This window comes from Lagenorhynchus albirostris, chromosome 2 (genome assembly GCF_949774975.1).
Source record: "Lagenorhynchus albirostris chromosome 2, mLagAlb1.1, whole genome shotgun sequence".
Classification (NCBI taxonomy): domain Eukaryota; kingdom Metazoa; phylum Chordata; class Mammalia; order Artiodactyla; family Delphinidae; genus Lagenorhynchus; species Lagenorhynchus albirostris.
The window spans coordinates 165168212-165191412 of record NC_083096.1 but is presented as its reverse complement, the minus strand read 5'-3'; the positions used below and the strand labels follow the sequence as shown (position 1 = coordinate 165191412).

Sequence of the window (23201 nt, the reverse complement as noted above, 5' to 3'; positions counted from 1 at the left end):
AGGCCGCTCTGTTAACTTCCTGAGCCTCAGCTTCCTCGCCTGTAAAACAGAGCTGATGATACCAGCCTCAGAGGGTTGCTGTATAAACTAAGTGATGATGTTGTTAAAGTGCTTTTTGCAAAGGATATACAGATGCTATCTCTGTCACTGTCACAAAGTAGTATAAAGAAGCAGCTCTGTATGCCTCCAGAAAGCAGAAATTATACACTGATTACGGAGGCTCCAAGCTCCCTGACCACCCTGTCTGCCCAGGTCAGGGTAGGAGTTCTTTTCTGGTGCCGTCCCCACTCACAACTTCTATCTGCAATCCTAAGGGCATTACCTACACCTGAACCCAAGTCACTTTCCAGGGACAAGTTCAGGGAGACAGATGTGAGCTCAAGACCAGGCCTAACAATCCAACAATTCTGTCTGAGGGAAGACAGCCAGTTCCTCATCATGGAGGTATTTAAGCAAAAGGCAGACAATGGTTGGTAGGGAAGTGACACAGGAGATAGGAAGAAGCACAGAGGAGTCAAAGAGTATCAGTGCAGGAAGGAACCTGGGGAATCATACTGCCAGGGGCCTGCAAACGTGCAGGACGCACGCAGCAACTTCCCACCCCAGACTCGCGTACCTTCCTGCTGAGCCCAGAGAGCTGCTCAGGAGGCCGACAGCAATACATCACTTTTGCATGTGAGACAAAACCTGTTTGCCAACCTGTTTCTAGCCCAATTCCACCCACTTTAAAGACAGGGCAACTGAAGCTCAGAAAGGGGAAGGGACTTGCCCAAGGTCACACAGCAAATCAGTAGCAGAACCAGGACAGAACCCAGGTCTGACTCAGAAGCTCCCATCAAATTCCGCAGTTCTTTAAGTCAACCCCTCCTTCCTCCCCATTAAGGCATAAAATGCCCCTCTGCTTGAGACCCATCAACTATCTCCCCAAGCCAGGTCCTGACCAGCAGCAGCAGCAGGCCACTCTCTGCAGCGGGCCCCCTTGGTTCCAAACCCAGAGCTGGGAAGTAGCAAAAATCCCTTTCAGAGAGGGCACCTCTCAATGCTATGGGTTTGGCCATGGGTTTTTGGTTTGTTTTGGGTGAGGAGGTGGGTGGAGAAGACCTGGGCATCTAGCTGCATGTCGGGCACATAACCCTCAAGGTCCTCTTGGTTAAGAGGGTCTGCTTGACACTTTGCTCAAGGTGAAGGCTCTTGCTCTCCTCCCCTCCTTAGCCTGTAAGCTCTGTGCAGGCAGATTCCATACCTGTTTATGATTATATCTCCAGGGCTGGGGACACAGTAGGCACTCAACAAGTATCTACCGATCTGAAAATGCAAAGGGCTTGGCCAGGACCCACATGATTCCCGATAACCTGTTTGGCCAGGTCTCTGCTCTCTTCATCCCTGAGATCCTTGGGAAGGAAGAGGAACATCCCTCCCCATGCCCAAAGCCCTCCTGCTCTCAGGTACTGATCTGGGTGGCGCCAGTACAGCTACAATTCAAGACTCAGTACACTATCCGGCCCAGAACCTTGTCACAGCGCCCAGCACCCAGGAGATACTCAAAACATGTTGGAAAAAACGCATCTCCATCCTAGGCCAGGAGACGTGAAAACAGACCTGACCAAAAGTCACCTCTTAGCTAAAAAGGCCCCCTCCCCCGTCCCGTCTTTGAGGGCCCTTCAGTAACCCTCAGTGTTCACCCGGCTGGTACACTAGGAAGGGTAGGTCAGGTTGAGTCTGAGTCTCCCTTGATTACTTGCTAAAAGGTTAAAGTCCAAACTTTCAGCACTGCCTCCATCATCTGGTCTTGCTGAGGTCTCATGCTCCCCGCTCCCCACTGTCAATTTTTTTTTTTTTTTTGGCCATGCTGTGCAGCTTGCGGGATCTTAGTTCCCTGACCAGGGATCGAACCTGGGCCCACGGCAGTGAAAGCACCGAGTCCTAACCACTGGACTGCCAGGGAAGTCCCTCCACTGTTTATTCTTACGTTTCAACCTTGACAAATTCCTTGCAAATGAGCTACATCCTCTTTTGCCTGCAGAACTTTGCGTCGTCTAGTTTGCCTCTCCAGAACACCATTCCTGTACCTCTACCCGCCCCCCCACCATGTGTGGGTGACACCATATCCTTGGGGAGACAGGACAGCATGTGAGTTTGGGGAAGCCAAACCCAGCCAGCTGGCCCCCACCCCCCTACCCCCCACCCCTGGGAGCTGAGCACCAAAGGCTGCCTCAGGAGGAGGCAGAGTCTAAAGAGACAGCCCAGGGCAGGTGGAGGAGAGCTTCCACCTCCACCTAGCATGTTAGGCCCTCTCTGCCATCATCCAATCCAGAGCTTTCCTGGCCCCACGGAGACCCAGAGACAAATAAGCCCCAGCCCCAGGGTGTGTGTGTGTGTGTGTGTGTGTGTGTGTGTGTGTGTGTGTGTGTGTGTGTGTGTGTGTGTGTGTGTGTGTGTGTGTGTGTGTGTGTGTGTGTGTGTGTGTGTGTGTGTGTGTGTGTGTGTGTGTGTGTGTGTGTGTGTGTGTGTGTGTGTGTGTGTAACAAGCCAAGAACAATAACATGAAGAATGTTCATTACTCCTAAAGGTGCATCAGGAGCCAGGCCCTGAGCAGGCAGCATGGCACATGTCACCTCTTTAGTCCTCACAACAGCCCTGTGGGATAGCTACTGTCCCCATTTTGCAGAAGAGAAAGCTGGGGCTCCGGCAGAATTCAGTAGCCTCCCCAGAGTCTAATGGAGGAGCTTGACTCTAGCTCAGAGCATCTTACTTTCTTCAAATAAGCCAGCCACCAGAGTACCTGGGGCTGGAGCCCTGCTCCGGGAGCACATCCTCCCAGGCCTTCCTGTGTTGGCCCTGCCTCTCCCAGGCTGGGGAGGAAGGTCTGGGATCCACTCTGGCTCCTGGCCTGCGGGTAGGCGGCACATTACTGGAAAGCAGCTTCGGGGGGGGGGTAGGTTCTGTCATCAGCACGTGGAAGGGGGCCTGAGGGCCTGTTCTGGCGTGTCCCTCTCCCAAGGCCCTGACTCCACCCTGTGGAGTCCCCACCCTGTACCCCTGAAGAGTCCCCTCAAAGCGCAGGAAGCTTGCTGACACTGAGTGAGGTGGAAGGGGGGACAGTTGGGTGCCTGGTCCCCTCGCAAAGGCCCAGCACTGAGGCAAGGCCCCAAGATGCCAAGAAATGAGGCAAAACTTCCAAGGCTCGAACTCGTGGCAGTGGTGATGCCACCAGGATGGAATCGGGGGTGGGGCAGAGGCAGTTAGAATCAGATCCAGCTCCGTGAGAGGTGAAACAGACCTTGGAGACCATCCAAATCCTCCATTACACGGTTGGGGAAACTGAGACTCAAAGGGAAGCGGTGACCTGTCAGTGGTCACGACCAGTCCCACCACGAGAACCCGTGAAGCTCCAAGTCCAGTGATCGCTCAAGCCACACGGCCTCCTTCAGGAGCACCCAGGCCTCCCAGGGCAAGGACAGGAGGAGAAGGTGTGGAATTCAACATCCCCGCCATGGGGCAAACCCCCCCGACACAGGCTGGGGCTGGCCTCCCTTTGATGTGAAGAGGCTGGGGGAGGGGAGACGTGTTTCTCACTCTGTCCAGTGTAGGTGGCAGTTGGGCAAGTGGGGGCACTGTGGGAACACACACACACACATGCATACATACTCACACACACTCTCTCTCTGACACACACACTCGCTTTCTTACACACACACATGCACACAATCACCCATATTCTTGCTCTCTCTGACACACATACTCTGACAAACACACACATTCACCCACCCTCTTCTCCTTCTTACACAGACACACGCACATACTCTCTCTCTGACACACACACGTAAACGGAACAGGCACTGGGCTAAACTTCATATTGATGCGGGGCTCCTGGTCCTCTGCAGCCTCTCTGCTCTCCACCATGAGAACATTTTATTTACAGCTCCTCAGACTGTCTCCATCTGCTGAGACTGGCGCAGTGGAGCAGGCAGGCGAGGCTCTCCCACATCACCCTTGGTTGCCGGGGTGACCAGACACCCCAGTCCCACTTCCCGAATCTTTCCCCTGCCCTGGCGGTCAGAGGAGAGTGCCGGGAAGAGGGGCCTCCTTGGCCCACCAGTGCCGGGTCACCAGGGACCCAGGGGCACGCGATGGGCGCTGCTGCCCTAGTTCCAGGCCTGAGGACTGCTCTGGGGCTGCAACTCGGCCAGGTCCCAAGGGGTTCCTGGTTGCACAACAATTCCGCTTAACTCCCTCTTCAACTGCCCCAGCAACCAGTCTCAACTACAGTAATGAAAGGTAATACCTCCCAAGGAAAGCCTGGCACTCTATGGTTTATAGCAATGTGTTGACACGTCTAACTTACTTGCACCTCACCAAGCTCTGGGAAGTCACAATTACCATCCCCTCATTTTAGAGATGAGGAAACTGAGGCACAGAAAGGTGAAGCAACTTGCTCAAAGTCAAGCGGCTGGTAACTGATTCAAATCCAGGCAGTCTGGCTCCAGTCTCTGTTCTTAGCCACTCCCTACGTTATCCCTGGTTTTATTCTTATTTTGTTTCTAAGGGGAGCGTCAGAACCCAGGACTGAAGAGCCCCCAAGTGGTTCCCAGGGTGCCAGAGGTGTTTCTTCCCAGGAGCTCTTCTCCAGGGAAGTCGCGCCACTGCTCCTCTTCCACTCTAGAGGCCGAGGAAAGACCTTGGGGAATCTTTCCCATCTTTTAAGCCTGCCGCCTCACTCCCCAGTTAACTCAGCCAGAAGGGGTCAGTCTTCTCCTGAACTCCTAGGGTAGGAGGAGGGAATTGTCAGCCCCTGCCTGCCTGGTCTGTATTCAGCTCCGGTCTCCACTGGGGCCGGAGGGTTCTTTGGGGTAGGAGGGGCTCTGATTGTTCTTGAGTCAGATTCCTCTCCGTGTTGATTCTTCCCACCATCAACGTCAGCTCTGAGGACAAGGAAGAAAGATAAACCAGATGCAGTTGGCGGCGCCTCAGTAGGTTTGCAGCCAGACTGGCAGAGACAAAGATGTGTGGCGCTCGCCCCTCTGCCCTTGGTTCCAATCAGGGTGTAGCCACTGACTAGCTTGGTGGCCTTGAGCAAGTTACATCTCCTAACCTCAGTCTCCCCATCTGTGGAAAAGCCTATTTCAGAAGGTTTCTGGAGCACAAGAGGACATAATCAGGGCAAAGGATGCCAAACAATGCTAGCACTCAATGCTGGCAAAAAGCGGTGAGTGCTATTATTATTAGAATCTTCAAAACCCAGGTATAGCATGAATCACTCTACGTTATCATGACCCGCTGGTGCGCACCTGTCCATCACTTAGGTGTTAAGCTCCCTAAGGGTGGGAACTTTCTAGAGTCAGCTGGGTCTCCAGCTGCCAGCATAGAGTAGGCATAGTAACTATTTGTGAATTGAGATAAAACTGACTTTCAGATGTGAAGTGTGGGAAAAAGGAAGGGGGCTCTGAAATTTCAAGAGTAGGTGATGCTCCCAGAGCAGGGACCATCTGAATTGGGCTTTGAAGTTTACCAGAGAGAGAAGCAGGAAAAAAGGCCTTCTAGGGTCTGTATCCTTTAAAGACCCCAGCATAAGTACCCTGCACGTAGCAAACGGATGTATGGGTAATGAATGAATGAAAAACAAGGAAAGAAAAAGACAAATAGGAAGGCTTGACTTCGCCAAGCCTTTGCCAATATCCAAATATGAGTGTTGCTGGAAAGATTAAATGAGATGGCATATGTCAAACACTTAGCACAATACCTGTTACATTTCTCTTTGAGTCTTGGTTCCTCCTCTGTTGCTGGGGTGATGACTGACCTGGTCACCCAGTGACCAGGGTGACTGTGTCACTGAGATCATTTATTTAGAGCTCCTGGCCCACAGGAGTCACCCAATGAGCGACAATTTTAAAAAAATGTAAACCAACAGTGCCCACTCAGTAAGACTATATTTGATCATGATTCACTTTAAGATACAATCTCCAGCACAGAGAAAGAGAAAAACACTTACTGGACACTTAGAGTGTCTGATGCAAGGCTTTTACATAGCTCCTCTCATTTCATCTCATATCCTGACCCCCATTTGACAGATGAAGAAACTGAGGCTCAGAGAGGTGAAGTGACTTGCCCAAGGCTACCTAGCTGGGAAGTGGCAGAGTCAGAATTAGAACCCAGGTCTCCTAATTGCCAGTTCTTTGTGCCAGGCTGCATCAATGAAAACTAAACATGTGAGCACCAACAGGAAGAGAATTCAAGTCTGCAATATGCCTCCCCTGCAAAACAGCCAAAAATAAATCTGTTCCAAGTACCTGGAGAAGAACTCTTCCCCATGCTGGTGGAGTCTGTCTCCCTCTGTGCCTTTTCCCATCATTCTTCCAAATGGTACCTCTATCTCTTGCCTGTTTCAATCCACATCTCAGGGAGACAGGGTCCCACCCTCTGGGAACATGGAGTCTGGGTGGGGAATTAGCTAATAAGCTAGCTGAGAACACAACAGCATACACTGGGCCACCTGAGGCATGGGGAAAAGACGACTAAGCCAGGAGGTCAAAACCTGGGTTTGAGGCCCAGCTCTGCCCTTTAGTAACCAGGAGGCTTGGGCAAATCACCACAGACGACCTCAGTTTCCTCAGGTGTAGACAAGTGAGAATCAAGGGACTGCATACAGAAGCACCTGTACATTGTGACGTGGCAGACAAACTTCAGAGATGATTGATAAAGGGGAGGTAAGGACAGAAATGCCACATGGGCCGGAGGGCAGGGGGGACAAGGAGACTCGAAAGCAGTAAGCAGAGTGATGCTGTGACTTGCCGGGCCCTCTCGGAGACCTGGCAGGAGAAGCTGTGATCAGGATTCCAGGTTCGTTAACCCTTAGCACTTAACCTCCCATCCCTATCAACCCCTGTCCTCCAGTTGCAAGAAGTCCCCAAACCCCATCTCTGTGCACACAGAGGGAAATCCTTCACCTTGAACTTCTACCCACCTTTCAAAACCCAGCGCAAGTGTCACCTCCTCTGGGAAGCCTTCCCTGAACCCCCAGGCTGAGTCAGGTGCTCCTGCAAACTGAGGAGTGAGAGCTCTGTAGCTGGTATTCTAGGCGACTTGGCAGCCCAGCACGCGGGGCTGGCGCTCATCTTGTCGAATGGATCTGAGGTGGCTTTCCAAATATCCTGAGCCCCATGAAAATAACGCTCAGGATGAGTGGGTTCAGGGAATGACGGAAGCTTCCTAAAGGATGTGGAATTGAAGCTGGGTCTGGAAGGCAGGGGGCTGATGGGGGAAGAGTGAACAAATGCACAGAGAGGGCGTCTCAAGAGCCTCGCAAGGGCCCTGAGGCCTCCAGCCAGCCTGGAAATGAGACTGAAGTGAGGAAGGTGCACAGCTGGAGGAGGCAGGCATGCGAGGACCCAAGTCAAGGGGCCTCAGAGGGGCCCCTGACCTTCAGGTCTGGCCCTTGAGCCAGGTTCTATTCCTGCCCTGCCTTTCACTCCCACCAGACTTCTCCCTGGGTCTCAAGACCCATTTCAGTACCCCCTACTCCCCCTCAACTCACCCTGAGCTGGAACAGCAACTCTAGGTACCTAGTCCAGCCTCCCCAATCACCCACGCTCTCCATAAACATTTGCTGAATGAATTTCACTCCCGCAGGTTCTCCCCACCCCCCCCAGGATAGATGCTGGATGGAGTCCCCATGCGGTGAGGTGGAGGATGACTCACGGAGGGGCGGGGAGGTAGGGACAGGGACAGGGACAGGCAGTAAAACAGCCTGTGCGTGTTCACAAGATACAGAGCTCCAGCAGGCAACGGCAGGCAGCAGAGGTCTCCGCGCAGCCAGAAAGGGCAGCAGCTCAGGGGGGTGGGTAGGACCTCAGGCTCCAAAGACTCTCTTTGCTGGTTTGGGTCCCTGGCGGGGGACCATGGGATACACACTGGTTTCTTCTGATTTTTTTCAAAATGGAAATATATTACTTTGGTGATTTAAATGAAATCATGGTCATTTAAAACTTTTTTCCGAAAGTATATGAGTTCATAAGTCAAAGGAGAATAATCCGCCGGTGATTCTCCATTTCCTACACCCGTTCTACGACCCCCCAACCCCCGAAACAGACTGATATATAAACTTCGAAGCTTTTCTGTATCTATAAGTTTAAGATTTTTGTGTAAATGGTGTATGCTACACACTGTGCTGTGACTGCTTCTGTGGGGCAGAGACTGGGCTAAACACTTCACTGCAGCATCTTGTGCAGTTCTCTCAACAACCCTACTGCAGTAGGTACTATTATTGTCCCCATTTTAAGGTGGGTAAAGAGGTCAGAGGGATGACCACTTACGTGCCCCAAGGTCAGAGAGCCAGGGTTACTGAGCAGTGTTTCAGACCCAGGCTGACCCCACACCCCCAGCCCCCCACCCCCGCCCCCTGTGAAGCAACCTCACTGTGTGTACGGCCTTGCCTGCGCCGTCATGTATTGGATGGTCCCTCCACGATGGCATTAGGCTGAAGCCTGCTTCCTTATACTCTGAGATCCTCCACTAAGAGTTCCAGGGAGGCCTCACCTCTGCGGCTGGCAGTGAGACCAGAGGGCCCCGGCTTCTGCTTTCTCCTGACCCTGTGGTACCACTGGTATCAGAAAAATCTAAATTACATCCCTTTCAAAGGAGGCCTTTCTGCGCTCCCCAGATTTCAACCACAGAGTGTGGAGGAGAGGAAAGCACAGAGCGCTTGAGCTGGGAAAGAACCTGGCATCAGTCTGGTTTCAAGCCACCATCCCCTTCCTTTCCTGGTGCCCCAGGTGTGCCACTCCCTAGCTCGGGCTCTGCCCTCCCTGCCCATCCCCATCCCCAGCCCTGTCGTGGCTCCTGCCAGACTGCTCTCAGGACTTACAGACAGCAGCAGGAGCTCCAAGCACCAGTCTGCCCCACACCTGGGGTGGGGAAGAAACAAGAGGTTCAATAATAGAGGTTCTATTTCCAGAAACCTTAGAGCCCTGGGAAAGCTGGGTTTTTCTTTTCCTTTTGGTGGGGGTAGTGTGTAGTGTTTGCAAAATCCAAATTTAAGAGAAAACTGAAATTGAGTATACCAAATACCTGCTGTTCTTAATGTCCCAGCTGAAAGTCACTTAGCTTAGAAGCACAACAATGAACTAAATTCATTAGATATAACTTGAACTTGCTCACGATATCATCGTACTCAGATATAGAGAGGTGGAGTACAGACAGGTGGCCGTAGGAAAGCAACACAAAGAGAAATTCTACCATTTCCAGGACAACAGCTGTGCAGAAAGCAAGTCCTGGCGCCCCATTTTCAGCTGCCGCAGAGGAGGGAGGGGGAGCTGCAAAGACAGAACAGGACTTAGGTGGTGCTGGCTGGGCGGGGAGGAGGGAACAGCGCCCTGGGGAGGCATCCGGGGCCCCTTCTACCCCTCCCAGCTCAATTGGCTGCAGAGTCTACTATGCGCTTCACAGCATCTGGGGGTGGTGACGAAGAAGGGGTGCCTGGCAACCCTCAGCTAGGTTTTGGTGACCACTCAGAAAGGCCAGAAAGACACTGATGAAAGAAAATGACTCTCAGAGGACAGAGCTTGGAGTGAGCCTGAGAAGATGGGGAGGCTTCCGGTGGGATGGGCGTGGGGTGACCCTGAGGCTGGTGTGTCTGGGTGTGCACAGGGTGGACCTGCAGAGTAGCAAGGGCACAGGAGCTGAACTCTCACTTCCCCACCCCCAAACCTGCTCCTCCTCCCCCGGTCCCCGTCTCCCCAGCATCACTCAGTTGCTCAGGCCCCAAACCCTGGAATCATCCTGACTCCTTTCTTTCTCTCACAACCCATAACCCAGTCCAGTGGCAAACACCGGATCTGGCTCCACTCACTCCCTTCTGGAGCTACTGGCCTCCTTGCTTTTCCCTGGATGCAAATATGATTCCACCCCAGGGCCTTTGCATTTGTTGGCTCCTCTGCCTGAAACGTTCTACACTGAATACGTGGACGTGGACGGCAGATTCCCTCCCTTCTTACGGGTCCCTCCTCAGGGAGGCCTTCCCGTACCCTCCTATCCGCCCACCCTGCTTTATCATTCTTAAGAGCACTTATCACTTCCTGTTTGTGCTCACTGACGGTTCCCCTGACCCAGAATGCAAACTCCATCAAGGCAGACTGTCCAGTCGCTGTCGTGTCCCTAGCACCTAGAGCTGTGCCTGGCACACGGTAGGCTTGCAATCAGTATTTGCTTAGTCGATGATCGTCTCCTGCCTCAGTGACCTAACAAGGTTGTTGTGAGGACCACATGAGACCCAGACATGGGAGCACCGAGCAGACCCAAAGAGTCTGCTCACACCGTGTGGCTGGTTGGCCGTCTCCCGTCCAGATTGCTCAACGGCAGGGACCCTGTCTTACTCACCGCTGACTCTCCAGCACTTAGCACAGAGCCTGGCACAGGGCAAGGGTAAAACTTGTTTGTTGAGTCTGCGTGACTATTTGAGGGCAGAATTCCTGTCCTAATTTAACCTAATCTCCAGTGTTTGGCACTAAGCTTGTGTGCACTAAACACTAGCTGAACTGGCCTGAGTCTGAAGGAAGGGCTGGGGTTAGGGAGACACGGGGAAGGCCTTCCAAGCAAAGCCCCAGCGTCCGAAAAGGCAGGACAGGCGGAACGAGTGTGGTGTAGGCAGAGGACTTCTACTGGGCGTAAATGACAGTGAAGGCTGAGGAGGAAACCATCACTCGGATGGTCATAAAGCAGCCTTTTCTCTGGTCCTCACTAAAACCCAGGGCAGTAGACAACAGATGAGGAAACAGAAGTTCAGAGAGATCCAGACATGCAGCCAGGATCACGGGTAACAGCAGAGCCAGGTCACAAAGCTGAGACCACTGACCCAGTGCAGGGCTCACCCAGGGCCAGACTGTGAAAAGGCCTTAAGCAGCCTGGAGAGAGAATTCTGGGTCAACCTGGTGAATGAACCAGGCAGAACTGCTGGAGGGCTCTGACAGAGGAGGCGAAAAAGTCCTGCCTGCAAGCACCCTGGGGAGGGAGTCAGGGAGACGGTGCTGCCCCCAGGCTCAGCACCCTGGGGTGGAGCAGAGCTCTCCAACTGCCTAGCCATCAAGTCTAGGATCCAGGGGCAGCCGGCACTGCTTCCTGCAGATTCCAGCAGGTGGACCAGCCCAGCCTCCATCTCACCTCCAAATGCCTGCAGAGACCAGGAAGCAACACTGGGAGAGGAAAAGGGCCTGAGCCAAGCCCAGGGTGGGGCTCAGGAGATCCGGATTCCAGTCTAGATCCTGCCACCACCTCACTAGGTGCTTTGAACAAGCCCTTGCCTTTCTCTGGCCTCAGCTTCCCCATCCTCAGAGGCATGCTGAGAGCCTTTCCAGCTCTGACATCTGACCGATGAGCCCCGCTCGTGGACAAAGCTGGGGCTCTGTAATACCGTCTCTGTCCATGCCAACAAGCATGATGTCTGGGCTCAGAACAGTCTTCATGCAGAGCAAGACTGCACAAGCAGCATGGGGCAGTGTACAGAGTCCTGGTCTGCCAACAAGGGAGCTGGCTTCTGTTCTAAACTTGAACTTCTCGGTGATCTATGGCAAATCACGGTACTGCCCTGAACCCCACTTCCTTCCCCTCTAGCATGGGGATAAAGCAATACCGTGGCACAGGGTGGCTGTGAGAAAGAGGAGGGAATGGAAGTAAAAAGACTGAGAGGAAAATAAAACAAACACCCAGAGAGCTGCGGCAATCACCGTGACGACTCCGCTTTCAAGGAAGATGCAGAGGGAGAAGGACACATCTTGGAGGGAGGGGTGGGATGGCAAGGGGCCTCTCTGCTCCTGGGGAGCAGGGCATGTCTGCCCTCCAGGGCTCAGCCTATTGTGTGGCCCAGCGTGGCTGCCACCTGGCTTGGCTTCCACAAGAGCACAGCAGGAATATGGTGACACCAGAGGTGCTGGGCCCTCCGCGGGCGTAGAGACTCACTCTGAAGCCTTGGCCCAGCCAGGCAGCCAGGCCCTAGTGAGAGGAGGAACCCCGGTCAGGCGGCAGTCTGCACTAGAGGCAGCTTCCCTTGGGGGCCCGGCAGCCAGCTCTCTGGAGGACTGAGGCAGAGGGGCTGGTCCCGGGCTTGTAGGAGGGCTGGGCCAGGGGAGGCAGTCCAGGTGCAGGCTGGGAGCGAGATGGCTGGGAAGGGAGACACTGAAAAAACACACCGGGGTGTCGCCTCAGAATTCTGTCCCAAGTTTCAACTCAAACTCGGTTACCAGAGGAGGCAGGGAGGCTGGTCTTGAGAACCCAGCAGCCTGGTTTCCTGGCTCTGCCACCTACTAGCAGGCACTCAACCACTGAGTCTCCATTTCTTCATCGGAAAAGTGGGGCTCATAATCATTTCTATGTCAAAGGGCTGTCCCGAGGGTCCGAGGAGGTGATGTATCTGGAGCAAAGGGCTGCCAAAGAAAGTGCTCAGCAAAGGGCGTGGTCCCATCGCTGTCTCCCCAGTCCCAGGCCAGAGAGGGCCCGCTGGTACCAGAGCACGGCTGCCAGGGACGCAGCTGTCAGGAGACCAGGGCACCTTCTGAGGCAGAGCTTGGCGCCCTGTCCCTGCCATCACTGGTTCCAGGCTGAGTCTGGCTGGCAGGAGTTTCTAGAGGTGCTGAGAAAAGACAGAGGGGACGCTGAAGAGAGGCAGAAGCCCCACTGAACCTGCTTCTCGTCCGCTATAAGACCTGTAAAGCTTTCTCCCAGGGTACCTGAGTACAGATCTTGAGAGCTGTGGATGTGGCTGGGGCCCTGCAGATGCAGGTTCCCTGAAGCCTCGGCAGCAGAGTCCCTGCGGTTAAGCTGCTGGAGCTTCCCCCTAAGCAGGTGCCCGAGGCATCCATCTCGGGTCTGCCCTGAAAGTCTCCACACACTTCTCCTGAAAACAGCCCAGTTGGCCGAGCGTTGCGAAGCGTTGGGGGCGGGGGGGCGGACACAGAGGGAGCATTGGCGGGCCTCTCCCCGCCTCCTCTCCCTGTCCACTGGGGACGGTTTGCCACCTCAGGCCTCTGGGAGCCAGGAGATATGCGGAGGAGATGGGAGAGCTGAGCATGCTCAGAGGAGGCTGCCCTTTAGAGGACACTGCAGAGATGAGGACACAGCCGGCTGCAGGCCTTGGTCCTGGTGCCAGGAAGGCCTGGGGCTCCAGAAACATCAAAGGGAAGTTGGACCTCTCCTGGCGAAGAAGATGGGCAGCAAAAAGCCACAGGACGTTAGAAGAGGCAGGGCGTCCCCAGACCATTTCAATCTGACCCCTCCACTTCACAGATGCAAAGAATGAAGCCCAGAGACAGGCAGGGACTTGGCCAAGGTCACACTGCAAAGTGGTGGCAGAGCCAGGATTCACACCCAGGACTCAATATTCCAAAGCCAGTCCTCACTCGGGACACAACACCACCCCTCATGCTACTCCCACCTTTTTCAAAGAACCACCTTTTTTCTAGCACTTCACTGTGATGCTTGGTACACATTAACTACATGGTTCTCCTGAAAGTTCTCTGATACAGGTATTGTCATCCTCATTCTGCAGCTAAGAAAACGGAGGCAGAGAGAGGTGAAGGGACGTAGCCCAGGCCCTGCAGCGGGTCTTTTTGACTCCAGAGCCACGGCTCAGCTAGGCTGCCTCCATCTCTGAGCCCTGGCTTTCTGTCCTGCTGGCTGGGAGCAGAAGCCTCAGTTTACTTCCAGCTCTGTCACTCCCTTGCTGCGTGACCTTGGAGGTAAGCCACCCACCCACTCTAAACCTCTGATTCCCTCTAGGTAACCCCTAGCAGTATCCACGTGCCCTGGTTCTGCGTGTGCTTTGCTTGCAGAACCAGGAGCCATCTGGTACCCTAGTGAAGAGGAATGGAACTCTTGCAGAGGTACCTCCCAGGCCTGGGTCGGGCCTGTGCGCACTGCCTAAAGGGGCACAGCGTAGCCCTCCAGCTGCCCACCAGCACAGGAAGGGAGAGTCACCCCAAGCCTGTGCTTTCTCATTTCGCCTTAGTAACGCCAGGAGATAGGCAGTGTTTCCATTTTCGGAGGAGAAACTGAGGCTCAGAGCCTACAGAACTTGCACACAGCAAGCAACACAACTTGCTCGCTGTATTTGATCCCAGGACCACCTGATCCCCGAAGACAAGCTCTGCCCTCAAGCCAGGCTGCTCCTGAGTCCGGCTCAGGTTGTGCGGGGAGAGCCTGGCTGGAGGCTGGGAGCCCATCAGTGAAGAGCCAGGCATGGAGGGGCAAGGTCCCAGGCAGGCTGAGAGGCTGCCCACCTGCCTACTTGCCTGCCACCAGCCCGCCCCATAGAAGGCAGTGCCCCGTGCCCAGGGAGGAGTAAAGAAAGTCTCCATGAACACCTGCTTCCCCCTGGGCAGGGCCCATCGTATGATCCTTCACATGGTACAGAAGTGGGGATACCTGTGGCAGCAGAAGCCGGGAAAGTAACCCCTGCAGGGCAGGGCACGGAGGGCCTGGAACTCCGGCTGGAGCCCCAATTCTTATCAGCTAGCCCAGTGGCCAGCTTCCGCTTGAGATGGGGATGTTAATGATGACAGCCTCACTGAGGGCTCCTTAGTCCTCACAACTACCCAGTGCGGGAGGCCCTATTATACCCACATCACAGATGAGGAACCTGAGGCTCAGAGAGGCTGGGTTATTTGCCCAAGGCCTCCTAGCCTGTAAGTGGCAGGGCCAAACAGGACTCCAGCCCGGGAAGCTGACTCCAGAGCTGACAGGTACTCATCCTCCAGGGCGTTTCTCAGCCAGGTTCCTCATCTGAGCCACAGAGAGAATGATCTGGATACCATTTTCTCAATTCTCTGAAGGATGGACCTAACTAGAACTGTCTCAGAATGTTCAAAGGACCAGGCTGGGGGCCTCAGTATGGAATAACTATTGTTGTTATCAGTGAAAAGGAAAGAACACTGTCCCTGAATGCCAGTCCCCACACTGTCCTAACTATGGGTCTCGGGTTTGCTCCCCTGTGAGCGGAGGGGACCAGGGAACCTCCAATGGGTCTTTCACTCTGGCTTCCCAGGATTCAAGGTCACTCAGTTCTTCCACTTTCTGGTGCGTGTGACCCTGGGTAAGCTAGTTAACCTCTCCAGACCACAGGGTCCTCATTTATAAATGGGGACACTTCCACCCACCTCACAGGGTCAGGTGAGCCCCACTGTGTTGCTGAAGGCAAAGGGCCCGTGAGGTAAGGCTCAAGCACCAGGTGGTGATGCCCCCTATTCTTTGAGCAGGACTCCTGTGACGTCACCACTCACCGCCTCTAGAACACATGTCGCTCCACAACCTCACCCTGAAAGCAGATACCAGGGCGCAGAGCCCCTCCCCAAGCCCCACCCTGGACCAACAAGGCACTCCCAGGCAGGGCCTTGCGAGCTCCCTGATATCACTGCCCTGGTGCTTTCATAATGAGCTGCGGCTCCTAGACGGATGGGAGCCAGAGCACAGGAGCCATTTCCGCCGCTGTGTGCCTAGCACCACATGCAGTGGCTAAACACTGAGGAAAGTGGGGCCCTCCTGGGCTGGTACCGTGCAAATCTTATCATGCCAAATTCTTCCCGGGAAGGGGTAGGTAGTGAGGCAAAGGCCCAGCCCATGCTGGTCAGGGTTTTGTTTCCGGATTCTTGACCTCAGCCTAGGCTGTAATCTCACAGGCCTGGACGACCCCCCTCCCCGCTCTACCCTCTCGTAGAAGCTGTGAGGGTGAAGCCTCAGGAGACCTGAACACTGAGCTGGAAGCTGTCTGAGCGACTACTCAGATCCAGGCCTTTGTCTACATGAGGACAGGGGCAGTGGTGCTAACTTGGTTTCTTAGGAGGAGGAAGTGAGCTCCATGGGGCTGGGGGACTCACACAGCCCCAGGTTTGGGGGTCCTAGACCAGGGCTGCATCTCCTATCCATCCAAGTCCCTGCTCCTCTGCCCCACCTCCCTGCTTCTCTGCTTTCTTGGACCAGGGGAGGGTGGGGACAGATCAGTGCCTGGAAGATCTAGTCCCCAGTGGCCTCAGTCAGTAACCAGGGGGAGAGCACCCTTCCTGCCTAGCAGGGAGTCCCCACAGATAGGAGGTGGACCGGTTAGAGCCAAGCTCTGGTCCAGAGAGAGTGGGAACGGTGGGGTGGGGGGCGGTGGCGGCAGGCGGGGGTGAAGTGGGGCGCTCTGTGAAGCTGTAGCTCCTACGCCTCCCTTGGTTCAGGTCTGGCTCCATCACTTGCTGGCTCTGTGACCTTCCCGAAGCCACTATTTCCTCACGTTTAAGATGGTGGGCTGAGTTAGATTCTCAGAGGCCTCCTCTAGCTCTGACAGCCCCTGAGTTTACATAATAACCAGCTCACACGCATCACTTTCCATTTTGCTTTGTACTTTCGCATACTTCATCTCATTTAAACCTCATGGCACGCTTCAGAGGCAAGTATGGGTTCTCCCAGGTTAAAGATGAAAAAACCAAAGCTCAGGGCATTTAAGCCCAAGAACACATCCAGATAGGGCGCAACAGAGCCAGAACTTGCACCCTGGGCTCCACATTGAGGAAAGCTGAAGGCAGTCCAGCCAGGCCAGGGTGAAAGGCCCGAGAGACCGGTTCAAGAGCTCACTTAGCCTGTCTCTCTCAAAGCTGCTCCACTGACACAGAGAAGGGGACTCTTTCAAAAGATCAGATTTAATGACAAAAGTAAGTTGCAAAAGATGACGGACAGCATGATTATTATTGTGAAGCTGTTTTCATTAAAAAGAACTTCATACAACTGTAGGGAAAAGTCCAGGCAGACACACTGAACTGTGAAGACTGATCAGCTCTGAGGAGCATCTGGGGTGAAAGGTATGATTTGCATTTTTTTCTTTAAATACTTATGTAGTGTTTGTTGGTTGTTTTTTTTTTTTTTTTTTTTTTCCTTTTTACAAACGACAACAACAAAAATCTGGGGGGAATTTTCTGGGCAGCAGCTCTAAGTCAAAACTCAGCATTAAACATGTTACTGTAATTGATTATCTCACTGAATTTTCAAAAACCCTATGGAGGATAAGAATATTCACAGCAGCTTTATTCATAATTGTCAAAAAAGGGAACCAACCCAAATGCCCACCAACAGGAGAATGAACCAACTGCGGCTTACTCACACGAGGCGATGCCACAAAGCTATGGAAAGAACAAACCTCTGGGACATGCAAAGATAAAGGGAAACCTCCCAGAAATGCTGAGCAAAAGAAGCCAGAAACGAGAGTACCTGTGTCTGACTGTGGGTGTATATGGAGTTGAAGAACAGGTACAGCCAAGTGACAATGACGGAAGACAAAATGGTGGTTCCCACAGGGGAGAGTTGGGGTACAGATTGGGAAGGGCAGAGGGGACTTTGGTGGGGTACATAGGTGTCCTTTATCTCGATCTGGATGTGAACATTTGTAAATAATCAGCGAGCTATATGTGCACTTTAAGATCAGTGTACTCTACTGAGCGTATGTATGTTATTCCTCGATTAAATGAACAGAGGGAAAAAGGTTTAAAAAAAACATGCAGGCGAGGTACTTCCCTGGTGGCACAGCGGTTAAGAATCCGCCTGCCAATGCAGGGGACGTAGGTTCGATCCCTGGTCTGGGAAGATCCCACATGCCGCACAGCAACTAAGCCTGTGCGCCACAACTACTGAGCCAGCGCTCTAGAGCCAGTGAGTCACAACTACTGAAGCCCATGAGCCTAGAGCCCGTGCTCCGCAACAAGAGAAGCCACTGCAATAAGAAGCCCGTGCGCTGCAACGAAGAGTAGCCCCCGCGAGCCACAACTAGAGAAACCCTGCACACAGCAACGAAGACCTAACGCAGCCAATAAATAAATAAATAAAATAAAATAAAATTTTAAACAACAACAACATGCAGGCGAGAATTATTTCCAGATAAAAATGATGCTGATGGGTCAGGTACTCAGCCCAAGGTTATACAGCTGGCCGGTAGTAGAGCTGGGATTCAAAGCCAGGTTCGTTAGATCCTGAAGACCTTAAGCTGCCAGGCTATACTGACCCCTGACTGCCCCGAAGGATGCCCTGACTCTCCCAATGGGTCCCTGTGTCACTGCAAAGGCAGCCTTGCCCCTGGGTTCAAGACCGTCTACAGCCATCTGGCTCTTCACTGTTATCCCTGTGGTTCAGTCACCTGCTCACACCAGGTGCATGGAGCCTGGCTCCCCGGAAGGCTCGGCACACTGAGGGCTGCGCTTTAACCGGTGAGGCCAAAAAGGAGCAGAGGCCACACCCACAGCTAAAGTCTTGGGCCCGCTGGGAGCTGGGATGCGAGGAGTGCTCTGTGCCAGAAGGGGGTGCCTGGTACACACCCACTTACCATAACAGGCCCTGGCCCACAGTGATGGAATTTCAGATGTGTAAGGATAGCTAAGCAGCAGTGCCGGGCCTGGGCTTGGCTCTGATACCCAGCCCGGCACTCCAGCCGCGAGGCTTCACTGCCTCACATTCTCCCATTAGGACCCCAGCTCCTGTTGACCCAGAAAAGCCAGACCCTGCCAGTCGATCTCACCCTTCTTCCCCACCAGGGACCAGGAACAGAGGAGCTCTGAGGAACTTGGCTTCCCCAGAGCCACCACATTCTGCTTTAAACTTCCAGCCTGCCCAGGTTCCCCCTCCCCCTCGAAAGGGAGCCACCTCCTGCTGCTTGGCATGGATCTCCCTCTCCCGCTACATCCTCTCCACTCTCTCCCCAACTCCTACACAATCCTTGTCCCAAATCACTTCCTGCAGCTTCCCATCTGATCAGTTTCTTAGGAAGCATAATTATCCAGGGAGGGAGGAGGTGGAAAATTCCCAGAGCCAAGAACACTGGGGAAAAGTTCATCCAGTTCATTCTCCACCTGCCAGGAGAGCCTCTGTCCTAAACACAAGCCAGTCAGTCATGGTCACACCTCCCTCCTAAACCTCCGCAGTTCCCGCCACTACACTACAGTCCTCGCTGCTCTGCAGTGAATCAGAAGCCCTTCTGATCTGGCCCAACTTCGGCGCGGGCCTCATCACCACTACGTTCTAAGTGACGGCGCCAGAACTGAGACCGTCTGCCACCAGGGCCCACGCTGCACTGTGCCGCCTCCCTGTGTCACTTCAGCCTGCCTTGTATTTAAGCTGTTTACACGTCTATCTCCCACACAGCCCTGCCATTGCGTAGTAGGTGCTCAGACGCAAGCTGAGGAGAAGGTGGGATGCCCAGGGCCAGTCACCTCACACCTGCAGAAGGGCCAGAGGACTGTTCCAGAGGAACAGTGAAGGAAGGAAGGAGGGAAGGGCCACTCACTCCATCACAGAAGAGCTCCGGACCAGGAGCTGAAGACCTGCACTAGCCCAGCTCTGCCACCGCCCCCTGTGGCCTGTGGGCAAGTCATTTCCTCTCTGGCCTTCTGCTTCCTCCTCTGCTAGATGAGGAGGCCTCGCCGCCGCTCGGTGCTCTGCACGGCACTGTCACCGAACCTCCACATCACTGCCCTCAGTCACCACACAGCTGCAAGGACAGGAGCCTGGATTCGAGTCCAGGCCTTTTAACCTCCAACGCCCTTATCTTTTTCAATTACACCTCCTGGACTCCTAACTCCGTCTCTAGCATCCCTCCCAACAATCAAGTCCAATTATCTGATTCCAGGCCTGCCCTTTCTGGGCCTGATAACTCCCTAGGCCACATGGGACCGTAAGGTTCAGGCGGTAAGAGGCATGTCAGGGCCCTGGCGCTCGGTGGTGCCACGCCTCCCACATGACAGGTCTGGTGACATCCTGCCTAGAGGTGCTGGGGCTGGGCAGGGGAGGGGCAGGAGTCCAGCAGAGCCTGGCACCTCACTCAGCCCCTCCCCTCGCCATGTGCTCGCACAGCCCCCTCCTGCTCTGCTCCGCTCCCTATCCACTCCTCCCTGGGCACGGCTCTCCATCCCGCTCCTGGCCTGGCCAGAGATGCCTGTTGGGAAGCTTCGCTCTTGTTGCTCTCACAGACCTGGCTGAGTAGCCCTGGGCCAGGGTCCTGCTTTGCTTGGCTCGCTGTGGCCCAAAGCCAGAGCCGACCCTGGGAGCCGTCTCTTGACCCCTAGGCTGCTCTGCACATCCCTCCCCAGCTCAGTGGCACTGCATGCACCCAGAATCCAATCCGATGCCTAACCCAAGGCCCACGGGCCAAGCAGGGTCTGGCCCCCGCCTTCCTCTCCGTCCTCACACTGCGCCTCCCTCTTATTCCACCCCAGCTTCCTCAAAGACGCTCTCCTCAGGGGCCCTGATCTTTGCAAGGTGGGCGCCTTCTTGTCATTGGCTCAGCTCAAAAGCCAGCTCCTTAGACAGGTCTTCGCTGACCATCCAAAGTAGCACATCTTTCTCATATTTATTTTCTTCCGGACACTTATCACTGCCTGACGTTGTGTCCACTGTGCAACGCCCCGCACTGGCCTGTGAGCCCCCTGACATCGGGAGCCTCCTCATCTTGCTCCCGGCTGTGTCCTCAGCACCCAGAAGACTGTCTGACGTGGGCTGGGGCGGAGGGTGGTGAGGCGTGGGCTACATATTAGACTAGGTGGCCAGGGAGGCCTCTCTGAAGAGACAGCATCTGACCCAGAGCATGAATAAGGCAGCCGGCCTGTGGCCATCTCCAGGCAGTCTTCCAGGTTGGGGAAAGCAAGCGCCACGGCCCTACGGAAGGGGAAGGGGTATGGCAGGGCTTGGTGTGTTTGAGGAACCCAGGAAGGTTGGTGTGAGTGGTGGGAAGAGAGCAGCAGGGAGTGAAGGAGAGAGAGGAATAGGCCACACCTCTCCTGGATTTTATCCCAGGTTCATCAGGAAGCAACTGAAAGGTTTTAGCAGGGGAACACCACATTGTGAGTCACGTTTCTAAACGACCCCACTGGCTGCTCTGTGGAGAGCTGATTACAGGCAGAGGGGAGCGGGGCCAGGAGACCACTGGAGTCATCCGGGTTAGAGATGCTTGTGGCTTAGATAGGGAGAGCAGAAGTGGAAATGGAGGGAAGAGGAAAGCGTTCGATCCGTGGAGCCATCTGGCCACCGGCCTGAGAGGTCTGGCCGACTCTATATCCCTCTGGCTGGAGTTCTAGACGCCTGGGAATCCAGCCCAGCCCACCTACCCAATCTTATTTCTCAGTGAACCCCAGCCCAGACTTTCCCCCCAGCTGGCTGGGCCTCCTCTCAGCTGCCCAGTCACACCTGCAGCAGGTGCTGCAACCCTCACTTGACCTGCCACCTGCCCTCCCCTTATGAGGGTCTAGTGAAGGCACCTGCGCAAAGGCCCCTGCTCCCTGCTCATTCCAGGCACATTTCTCCCCTCTCTGAAGTCCTCCTGGGCTTTGAGGCAGTGGCACAGCAATCATCAAGCACTTAATTATTCCCTCTTCCACTTTCCCGAGGTAGCTGTAAGCTGGATAAAGGCAAATACCAGGACTCGCACCCTTCGGGGTTGTCGTGACACTCAGACAGTGATGCGCTGTGTGGAGCCCTCAGTACAAGGCCAGGCACTCAGTAGGTCGCACTCAATGGTAGCTTCCTCCTTATCGCCTGCATATGAGGACACCCATCCCTGGTGTTCACTGTCCCACAGGGAAGCTCAGCTTCTCTGCCCAGCCAGGCACGTGGGTTAAGTGCGTTTGGGGGTGAGTGAGGTGGAGGGGATGCAGAACGCCCCAATGGGCTTCAAAAGCAAAACTCAACGGCTCTGCACTATCTATGCTCTGCATTATCCACATCTCGTCTTTCTCCAGCTCCTCCCTCCGTGTGAAATGAGCAAACTCCTGCTTAACCTTCAAGCTCTGGGAAGCCTTCCCGAGCCGCCCACCACCCAACTCCTCCCGTGCACCCACAGTCCTGTGGGCCCCTGCTGTGGCAGTTCCCAGCACACGGCAAGTCCCAGTTTCCATGTCAGCCGCTCCCATGAGGCTGGGATTATATTTATTCATCTTTCCATCTTCAGCACAGCATTTATCACGCGCAAATCAGTGTTTACTGAGGGTGTGTCTCCCCCTCTTCCAACTGAAGGCCAAACTCAGACACTTCAACTCACAGTCTCATTTTATGCCCACCCCATTCCTGGTGGCATTCAGCCCTACCCCAATGTCCTCCAGCCCCCTTACCTAAAACCATCCTCCACTGCTAGTCTTCACTCTCATCTCATCTTCCTTTTTTTTTATTACTTTTTATTTATTTATTTTTGGCTGTGCTGCGCAGCTTGTGGGATCTTAGTTCCCCAACGAGGGATTGAACCCGCACCCTTGGCAGTGAGAGCGTGGAGTTCCAACCACTGGACTGCCAGGGAATTCCCTCCTTTTCCTTTGATGTTACAGGACAGTGGTGACTCCCATTTCTGAGAGCTTATGATGTGCTCGGGGCTTTACAGACATTACCGCATTTGACTGGGAAGACTGAGGCTCACAGGGTGGGGTGGTTATGAAGTGGCAGAATCTTCTGCCCTCAACGCTGGTACAGATCACCTGGCACCTCATCACAGCTGGGCCTATTTTAAAAATCCTCATCTGGGGGCTTCCCTGGTGGTGCAGTGGTTAAGAACCCGCCTGCCAGTGCAGGGGACACAGGTTCGAGCCCTGGTCCGGGAAGATCCCACATGCCGCGGAGCAACTAAGCCTGTGCGCCACAACCACTGAGCCTGTGCTCTAGAGCCCATGAGCCACAACTACTGAGCCCGCATGCCACAACTACTGAAGCCCACACGCCTAGAGCCCGTGCTCTGCAACAAGAGAAGCCACCGCAATGAGAAGCCCGCGAACCACCACGAAGAGTAGCCCCCGCTCGCCGCAACTAGAGAAAAGCCCACACGCAGCAACGAAGACCCAACACAGCCAAAATAAATAAATAAAATAAATTTATTTTAAAAATAATAATAAATTTTATTTACCTGGAGCCACCTGCCCCCTGTGTTTAGCACAGCACTGGATGCCCAGCAGGGCATCAGTAAATCTTGCTGAGTGATTTTTCAGTTGCTGGGAGATTCAAGACTCACAGAAAACAAGCTGGTATTTCTCCTCCTGATCCTAGAAGGACTCCTAAGTACCACCATTTATCATATGTTCAGAATGTGTCAAGCCTGTGCCATGTATCTTACAAGGGTGCTCTCCCTGAGTCCTCCCAACATCCCTGCCAGGTGTTACCCCATGCTGGGGATGATCAAAATGAGACACAAACAGGGTAAAATGACTTGCCCATAGTCAAGGTGCTAC

General features: G+C 54.2%; 1 protein-coding gene across 1 annotated transcript in view; it reads right to left on the bottom strand.

The window, feature by feature from the left end:
* The window catches only part of SLC9A1 (solute carrier family 9 member A1), a 49430-nt gene that overhangs the window by 13373 nt on the left and 12856 nt on the right, over positions 1 to 23201 (bottom strand). The gene's annotated exons all lie outside the window — the stretch shown is intronic.